We start from the raw sequence: 10437 nt of genomic DNA, 5'->3' as shown, positions 1-10437 counted from the left end.
CAATGACGTGTGGTTGCTGATTCTGGTTGGTTACATTTCGGTTTTGTCTCGCACGCATGTCGAGTGGGGTTTTAGTTACTGTCTGTTTGTTCGGTGTTCTGTACAGTGACTTGTTTGTTCAGATTTTCGGGTTTTTGGAATCGGATGGAAGTCTGGTAGTGGTTCCTTCCTCGTTCTGGGCGCTCTAAACACAATATTCTAGGGACGTAGTGCAGACCGCTGGTTCCGGCCTTGGCGTATTGTTCCATCGTTGCATTGGATATATTGGACGTCAGGTAGCTTCAGCAAGATTATCAGTAGTCATTAATTAGACTACTACTAGTCTGAGTTACCATCTTGTGAAGTGAATGCAACTCTTGGCTGCCTATCTCATCGCTCGCGAAAGTGTTTGTTGCCGGACCTTCTCAGACGTCGATTCCTGGAGTACCGCCTGGATCAGTTGCTTGTTTTTTTAATTATCTTTTGGTATTGTATTTGCTGTTTTACAGCAGGTTTCAAAAAATTTTATATTGTTGCCGTTCCTGGCGTGTAAGGCTTTCAGCTGTGATTGTGGTCATTTGCTTTAAAATCCTATTTGGTATTTGTATTTTAGTAGTAAGCCTTAAAACCTTATTTAATGCCATGCCTGGCGTCTAATGCCTTCTGCTGTGTTTGTGGCGACTTGCCTTTAATATTTCAATACCTGTAATTTGTAAGTTGCAGCGAGTTTTAAACAATTCTTAATTTATTGCCATTCCTGGCGTGTAAGGCCTTCAGCCATGATCACAATGGTTTGTTTCTATTTTAACATTATCTGTATCTGTATTTTATGGTGACTTGCTAAATTGTAACACACCGAAAACACTATTTTTTACACAGTTGTTTATTCCTCCATTAATAATGTGAGGTATTTTTTTATTTATTGTTGAGTCCGGAATTACTGTTTTAAAAATAAATGTGTGTAACTGTAAAAGGTAACCAATAGTAACTGATTATGGCCCCATCCACAATCGTAACCGAATCCTGCCTTCCCTTGACTATGAGGTTTCAGTTATGTATCTAATCAGCCATGACCACAACACTTTTCCCCAATATGCTGCTGTAAGCTGTCGCTGGCACACCGGTCGGCACGGATGTAGCTCGAATATCGATAGTAGGCACTGGATAAAGCGCGCCTGTCACGAGAGAGGTCAGAGACACACCGACAAGTAACATGCCGCCAACGCCCTCTCGACAGCACTCCGCCACTGACCGGAGGGCCTCATTGACTCACTGACTCGCTAACTCACACTCCAGTTTGGCGTCTGTCACTCACCCAGCAGAGCGGGTCACAGGCCACGACAGTACATAGCGACCAGATTAGTGAAAGTAGCCTGTTTACCGATATTGTCTGCAAGAGGGCTATTACTGATGAGTTTATACCATAGCACATGGGCAACGGTAGGGTACGCAGGGGAGGTAGGACAGGCAAGGAACTGACACACCCGTCGCACCATGAGGAGTTTCCGCCGGATGGCGAGCGACGGTTCCCCTGCCTCAGCACACAGGCTGGGGATGGGACTGGTACGGAAGGCACCAGTGGCCAGCCTGATACCCTCAGGGTGTACTGCGTCAAGAATCTTCAGATCGAAGGTCTCGCTGAGCCATACACGGTGCAACCATAGTCAAGACGCGATCGGACGAAAGCCCTATAAAACTGCAGCAGACGCGCCCGATCTGCTCCCCAGGACCGATGGCTCAGACACTTCAAAATATTCAGTGCCTTCAGGGCCCGCACCTTGAGGTCTTTTAGGTGAGGCAACCACGACAACTTGGAATCAAAAGTGAGGCCCAGGAACCTCACAGTGTCTCTAAAAGGAAGAATGGTGTCCCTCAGACGCAATTCAGGGGAGGTAAAAAGACGTCGAGAACGATTAAAATGAACACACACACATTTGTCTACAGAAAAGGTAAAACCCGTCTTCGCAGTCCATGCCTCTAATCGCTTTATCGTAAGCTGCAACTGCCGACTAGGAGTGACAAGACCGGAGGAAGAACAGAAAACAGCAAAATCGTCCACAAACAAGGAGCACTGGGCAGGACTCCGGATAGTGGACGTGATACTGTCAATGGCGACGGAAAAGAGGGTGACACTTAAAACGCTTCCCTGAGGAACACCATTCTCCTGCACATACAAATCAGATAGCACATTACCAACCCGATATCGGTTTTAGGTAAGAGGTCCGCCAGTCACGATTACCTCCTTGTTGCCCTTCGGTTTCTGTTCTCTTTTCATTGTGTTTCCTTTCCTTTTTTAGTGCGTTTCTTTTCCTCTTGTTTCGCTTCTGTATGTGAGGATTTGGAACTGCGTGAGGTCTGTGTCTTTTAGCCGTTCTCCTTGTTCGCTGTCCGTCTTCGTCCCTTCACTGCATGTGTTCCTGTTTTTATACGTTTGGGCGCTGATGACCACGCTGTTTAGCGCCCGTAAACCTCAAACACACACACACACACACACACACACATAACACATGGTCTATATTCAAAACAAATAGCTTCCTATTCATGTAAATAAAGAACTGTAGTAATCCACGTGTGCAGTTGTAGAAAGAGGATACCCGCCACCCACAACAACATCCTCTCCCTTGATTCCTACGGTACAAGATGCTACAGTGGCGACGAGAATACTACTCCCAATTTGTCATTAGCTGCAAAAGTATCTTCCTCAGACAGAGCCTACAGGCTAGCAGCATACCAGGACCACATAACCGGTGGAAACGTTAATGATTAAGCACCAGACGAAAGCACAGGAGACGACGGTGGCTAGACACACCACCGAACCAACGCTGAAAATTGTTTGGGGCCAGAAGAATCCACTTATCTATAACGCTTCCTCGCTCAAATCCGTACGAGACACAAGAGAACAATTCTCGGCGGTCATGAGCACAGCCGATGACATCGAACATTCTAGCTGTCCGCATACATGCCACTTGCGACGCCCGTCTTCGCCTGCGGTGTTTACTCATTCGTTTTGAAGAGGCTAAAATCTAAATCATGTAGCATTGTAATTAATGTTGGAGGGAGAAAATGTTAATTTTGTTGGTCTATTTAGTTTTGACCGTGTATTTGCACACTGAAATAAAGTATACAGTTTATCATAGGTGATCGAAAAGATTTGACAGGTATTGTATATGTTGTCAAACTATTGCGGAAAAGTTGTCTACAGAGTTAAAATTACGGACAGGGGAAAAAGAAAACACCCCGCCCAGTGAATAGTACTAAGGAGGACCTGACACCATTAAAATAAAGAGAACGTAATACAGCGGAAGGGAAGAAAGTGAAAAGTTTCAAAGAACAGAGACGACACCAGCCAGGACGTAAATACAGAGAGCAGCGGAAAGAAAATGTGTGAGTGGGCGCAGAAAAGTCCAGGCGTAAAAGTAAAGCGCAGAGAGGAGAAGACAGAGTAGCAAGGAGATGTAGAGGAGGTGAGGAGGAGAAAAATCATTACAGGAAAATTCCTTCTTCTGTCTGTTATAATCTAAAAAGAAACTGCTGTCAAGTGGTCCAATTCGGAATAGCAAGCTGACGTATCCCATGAAACCTGCCATTAATTGCTCCGCTGTTCTCCATCGGGGAATTACAGCAAAGAGAGTACCCAGGAAGATTATGGGACATTTGCTGACACGTGCTCGCACTTGCGATAAAAGTCGCACACGCTTCCGCCGCATGGGGGGCCAGTGCGCCGACCGGCTTATCTCGTTAAATACTTTCCATCATATTACAGGGCACTCAGGAGATTTGGCGGATAAGTAGCCGTGAGTCAGAGAGCTCTGATAGCGTCGCACTGAGCAGGCTATAAAAGCAATGCGCCTTCCAATCCCTGCATAAACTGAGTCAACATCCTGTCAGTCTTTGTTCCATAGGTGTTGACGTATGAAAATAATTTCTTGTGAACTTTGTTTATATAATTATACTCACATACATTAATAAAAACGATATAGGACCAGAAAGTAACCATGTCGGATAGCCGGGCACGTTAAAGCACTCTCTTGCGGGACATGGGGAGACGTGTTGGCCCCTCAATGAATCCACCTCGCAGACCGACGATAGGGTCCAGTGTGCCAGTCAGCCAGCTTTTTAGGAGTTCTTCCACGTCCAGCGAGGTATATACCGGGTTGGCTCCCAAGTCCCGCCTCAGACACACGGTAAACAAACACTTTGGAAAACGATGTCGCATTTGACTATGCGATTGCAATAGACACAGAAACAGAATGGATACACAGATTCTTCCCCGGAAGATGGAGAGCCGAGGGGACAAGCTGGCAAAAGCTTTAAAATTCCTTTGGGAGTGGTCACCCCAGAGTAATAACAGTCTATATACGAGTATGCTTAGTTCTCCGCGAAAATAGAGAGGTACCATACCAATCTCGACTTGGCACTGGCTCAATAAAGAACACCACAAAGGAAGGAAGTGAAGAGCCTGAATGTATTAAATACTATCTCCTCCAAGGAAGTCAAGTTTATCGAACTAGTTTCGAAACCCGACTTTTCGGCAGGTGTTAGGTCCATCGGCAACGAGACTATAAAAAATGACTCTAAACACTATGGGAGTTAACATCTGAGGTCAGCAGTCCCCTAAACTTAGAACTACTTAAACCTAACTAACATCACACACATCCATGCCCTAGGCAGGATTCGAACCTGCGACCGCAGGAGCAGCGCGGTTCTGGACTTAAGAGCCTACAACCGCTCGGTCACAGCGGCCATCCCGCAACGAGACTACATCTTAGAACCAGACCCGCTACCTAATTCTTTCAAGATATTGCCAGATTTACTGTGATAGACCATTTATTTTTTCCTTTACTAATTTCTGTTTCTCCGTGTGGATGACACTCCAGATACCCTTTAGTAGTGTATGCTACGTAATCTGTCTTCCTCTCGCCACAGATATTTAACCCTCTATTGCTCCGTCCATTGCCCTTATCTAATCTGAAGTGCCTCAGCATTTATCAGTAACTTTTATCTACTATCGATTCGGTTTCCAGAGACTTTCTTCATAAAAGACTTCCTCTAGCATCTCTTCATATTGTACTTCAATGTATGCACAGGTTTGAACATCCTCCTAAAGTGTGTTATTTAATGTCCTATTATTTTCTACTTTATATGTTTTACTCTTGCATGAATACTGTGTGGCAATCAGTCTTTCGATTTGACGCCATCTCGATAGTTTTTCAAGCAGCTTCTCATTTTTCATTACTTTGTTTCGTTCCAGAACATTGCACTACAAGTAAAGTTGAGGTGGCCACCCAGTATCGAACCTAACATCTCTGCATCAACAGACACTCAAGCCAACCAGAAGACCAGGGGAAGGGGACTCACTTTGCCACTGGAGAAGCATCTGTTTATGGTGTCCATAATCATATGAAGCAAATTCAGAGACAGTTTCTCCAGTGATTTCCTTATACCTCCTTATTCATCTTACAATTAGTTGTTTGTCTCCACCTGTATCAGTATCGACAAGACGATAAGTCCTAATCCTTTTCATCTTTCTCATGCAAACAGTTCTGAGTTTCGTAAACCTCTTCATCAAGTCTAGGACAACTATTAAGATCAATAGAAACCTATTATAGAAACTTTACATGACGAATTTTTGTATTCAAGTTTAAATCTTCTTTGTTTCAATAACATTGTACAAATTTTGTTTCTGAACAGCAACCTTCCTTCACTTCGTCTGTTGTATTCTGCAAGGGTAAAACTGTAGGCTATGTTTTAATTCACTTCCACGTTCATATCGTTCTACTGTAACTAGGTTTCACGCTCATTACCCTACCTGCTTCGTATAGCACTGCTTCCAACTCTGCGTTAATCTCGAGCAGAAGGAGAATGTCATTCACCAAGCCAAATATATTTATCATTTTAATTTTGTGTTGTGCTCCAGTTATGCACTTGTTTCAACACTGGACGTCTACTGCATTTCGACTCTTAGGGTGGTGCACTACAATAGTCCCCTCACAAGAAGCTGGAACACCCATCTGCCTGCCTTTCGCTATACGTGCCAACTTTGAGGGGACGATGAACCTTGTGTCCCATCCCAAAAGTTATCTGGACAGCTTGTGGGAATGGATGGATAAAAACTTACTGTATCTGGCGCCACTTGCCCATAAAAGAACGGTTATGTGCATCAATCTTGCGACCTGCACCAGGGATTAAATGTACCACCGCTGACAGTCTCTCTTTGTTCTACTTCGACTACCTTGCTTTGTGTAAGACATGTAAATGAAGGAACTAGGGAAGCAGCACACAGTCTAAAGTAAAATCAAAGGATTAGTAAATGCAAGAAACTATTCGCCCCAGTGTCTGAGACTGTATGTCCTTACCTTCCAATGATATAAGCCAGCTAACTCTTCTAGCCAGGTAAAGGAATTAAGTCCATATGCGACTTTGAAAATTGAGCACAGAAATTGTTACCAGATGTAGAAGTCACATCAGGGGATAGCACGAATCCAAGGACCAACCGGAATCGCATTATATACTTCTTGATTCGCTAACTTGACACCAGAGTGGGCGAGACACACCCACACATCTTGTAAGAGGTCCGAGCAGATGTAATTTTATGCAAGAGGTCCGAGCAGATGTAATACAGATGTAATTTTATGTAAGAGGTCCGAGCAGATGTAATTTCGATGTATTGCTCATGGGCTGTCTACGATATGCAAGGTATAAGAGAATCGCTGACCAGAGAGCAGCGTTGACTCAGTACGAACTGTGTAGCTGTAGCAGTAAGTTGTTGCTAGTCTGCGCTAGTCTGTGTCTGGTCTGGAGTCTGCTCTGGTCTGGCAGGGCCGGTCGCGGTGCAGTGATGCCGGAGCCTGAGTATTATTGTATTAGGTAAAAAGCAGCCTCACGCATATCTAGTAATGTTATGTGAACTCCGATGTAAATGTTTTAAAAATGTCCTAATAATAATCTTTGTGATATAAAGTAATTTTTTTTACAAGCATTCATTTCAGTTTAAAGAATTTACTAATTTCTCCAATCCATGATTATTCCGATTGTTGCAGAAGAAAAATCAGTTGCTTCCTTTCATAAATGACAAATCTATCGGCCAGCATTGCACAGAGCTGTGCCGGAAAAAGGTTATTGTAAGAGCAGATAGTTGGCGTCTTTATTGAGGTAAGAATTTTTGCTTTTTTATTCAGAATGATCTTACAGGGCCATGACGCAGCACTGCTGTCGTCCAAAATTTACCATAATTTTTATTGCTGAGAGGTTACGGAATTTTATTCTGTTTTGAGGTTACGCTAAATGTGAATGAATTTTGAGCTTAGATTAAATCAGAAAGAATTTTGTAGGCAGGTTTCAAATGAGAAAGAATTTTTGTGGGGAGGTTAAATGAGAATATTATTTCAGATTTATTAATTAAAAAATTTCTGTTGGGAGGTTACACTAGATTAGAATCATATTCATATCATTTCTTATTTTTTATTTTTTGTGGGGTGGTTACAATCTTACTAAAAATCTTTCGATGGGCACTGGTCTTAATATCTCCATCTGAACTGATAAATTCAATACCGGCTTACACGATCTTAACAAAACGCTAAAGATTCCTTTGGTGTATCATCCAAAGCCTTCACGCGCAATCCTTGTCCTCCTCTATCTCAAATGACAGTGATAATTTTTTTTAACACCACGGTTAGAATCTTGTAACATTAAACTAAGTGGATTTGTTATGTTGTACAGCGAAAAGCTGTAAGCAAGGGGAATCTCTGGCCATTATAATTCCTGAGGACATTTAGCTGTGTTTTATTATATAATGATGATATTTCCTTGTGTAAAATATCCCAGAAGTAAAATAGTCCCTCATTTGGACTTTCGAGAGGGGCCCTTAAACGGTTAGATATGTTAGAGAACTTGAGTAGGCAATTGGATTGGTTGAAGTTGGAGCTATTGGAAATTAATGAAATGGCAGGTGAAATTTTAGTCACCAACTTTCTCATCCGCTTACGAAAATATTGCCGGCCGTTGTAGCCGAGCGGTTCTAGGCGCTTCAGTCCGGAACCGCGCGCCTGCTACGGACGCAGGTTTGAATCCTGCCTCGGGCATGGATGTGTGTGATGTCCTTTGGTTAGTTAGGTTTAAGTAGTTCTAAGTCTAGGGGACTGATGACCTCACATAGTGCTTAGAGCCATTTGAACCATTTTGTGGCAAAATGGCTCGGAGCACTATGGGACTTAACATCTGTGGTCATCAGTTCCCTAGAACTTAAAACTACTTAAACCTAACTAACCTAAGGACATCACACACATCCATGCGCGAGGCAGGATTCGAACCTGCGACCGCAGCGTCGCATGGAATCCCTGATGCGCTGATGCAGCCCTGGAGAATGGCGTATTGTATCACAGCCGTCCACAATACGAGCACGAAGAGTCTCTATTTTTGGTACCGGGATTGCGTAGACAAGAGCTTTCAAATGCTCCCATAAATGAAAGTCAAGAGGGTTGAGGTCAGGGAGGCCATGGAATTGGTCCGCCTCTACCAATCCATCGGTCACCGAATCTGTTGTTGAGAAGCGTACGAACACTTCGACTGAAATGTGCAGGAGCTCCATCGTGCATGAACCACATGTTGTGTCGTACTTGTAAAGGCACATGTTCTAGCAGCACAAACGTTCACAGAAAATCTGTGTTGATGACGTGATTGCACAATTGCGTGCGGATTCTTGTCAGCCCACACATGTTAATTGTGAAAATTTACAATTTGATCACGTTGGAATGAAGCCTCATCCGTAAAGAGAACATTTGCACTGAAATGAGGATTGACACATTGTTGGATGAACCATTCGCAGAAGTGTACCCGTGGAGGCCAATCAGCTGCTGATAGTGCCTGCACACGCTGCACACGGTACGGAAACAACTGGTTCTCCCGTAGCACTCTCCATACAGTGGTGTGGTCAACGTTACCTTGTACAGCAGCAACTTCTCTGACGCTGACATTAGGGTTATCGTCAACTGCACGAAGAATTGCCTCGTCAATTGCAGGTGTCCTCGTCGTTCTAGGTCTTCCCCAGTCGCGAGGCATAGGCTGGAATGTTCCGTGCTCCCTAAGACGCTGATCAATTGCTTCGAACGTCTTCTTGTCGGGACACCTTCGTTCTGGAAATCTGTCTCGATACAAACGTACCGCGCCACGACTATTGCCCCGTGCTAATCCATACATCAAATGGGCATCTGCCAACTCGGCATTTGTAAACATTGCACTGACTGCAAAACCACATTCGTGATGAACACTAACCTGTTGATGCTACGTACTGATGTGCTTGATGCTAGTACTGTAGAGCAATGAGTCGCATGTCAATACAAGCACCGAAGTCAACATTACCTTCCTTCAATTGGGCCAACTGGCGGTGAATCGAGGAAGTACAGTACATACTGACGATACTAAAATGGGCTCTAGCATTGAAATTAAGCGTTTCCTGACACATGTCCACATAACATCTTTCCTTTATTTGTGTGTGAGGAATGTTTCCTGAAAGTTTGGCCGTACCTTTTTGTAACACCCTGTATACCATATCATACTTTTTATCAAGGCAGTAGAGTGAAAAAATCATATAACATTGCACGGAAACCATATAGTGTTGTGGGTTCGTCTCACGATCCATGTAATTAGTGATAAATCGATAATCACAGCCTGAGTTTGCAGTCACGAGACGTTAGTAGTACGGTAAGTAGTTCTCCTTTCAATGGTATCAGGTACTGATATGGTACGTCGACAGGTGCTGCTTCACTGACTAGTGTTTATCAGATGTCGTGCTGACTGATCTCGCCGCTACTATGATGTTACGTAAAAGCCGATATTCATTAATTACATTTTGGCTATGCTGGTTTAATGGTTTTTTGTATTCCAGATCAACAATTACAAAACTGAGGAGACATCCTCATCGCACAGCTGGATCCTATAAGCAGAAAGCAAATACTTGTCCAGTTTGGATTACTGTTTAAGAAATTCTTATTCATTGTGTAGTATTCAAAATAGTAGCTGTGCAGGCCATTTTTCTCAGTTGCACGGTATTATGAGAGTACGTTTGTGCGTGACTATTTCTATTAAACTTTACGAGTCAGACAGTGTTTCCTTATTTACTGGAGCATAAAAATTATACTATTTGCATAGCTTGAAGGTTTCAGTGCTTAGTTATCACTACATACGGAAGTAATCATTGTTTCTTCCACAACACACGTCTTTCAGTCTATATTCCTTTTTGATTATTCAATTGCTGCATCTCTATCTCTCCATTCTCCAATTAAATTCAATGTATTGTGTATTATCCACGGAGTTTTAGTGATCTTTGCCTTTTTGCCTATTTGATTATCTGCTGTCCTTCGCTATTTCATTTCTTTTTTAATGTATCGCTTTCCCCTAGTTCTATCAATGCCTAATGCTCCCTATAAAACTCTCAAGTCACTGTATGTTTCACTTTATCCA

This window comes from Schistocerca serialis, chromosome 4, assembly GCF_023864345.2.
Source record: "Schistocerca serialis cubense isolate TAMUIC-IGC-003099 chromosome 4, iqSchSeri2.2, whole genome shotgun sequence".
Classification (NCBI taxonomy): Eukaryota; Metazoa; Arthropoda; class Insecta; order Orthoptera; family Acrididae; genus Schistocerca; species Schistocerca serialis.
Note: the sequence above shows the minus strand (reverse complement) of the source record.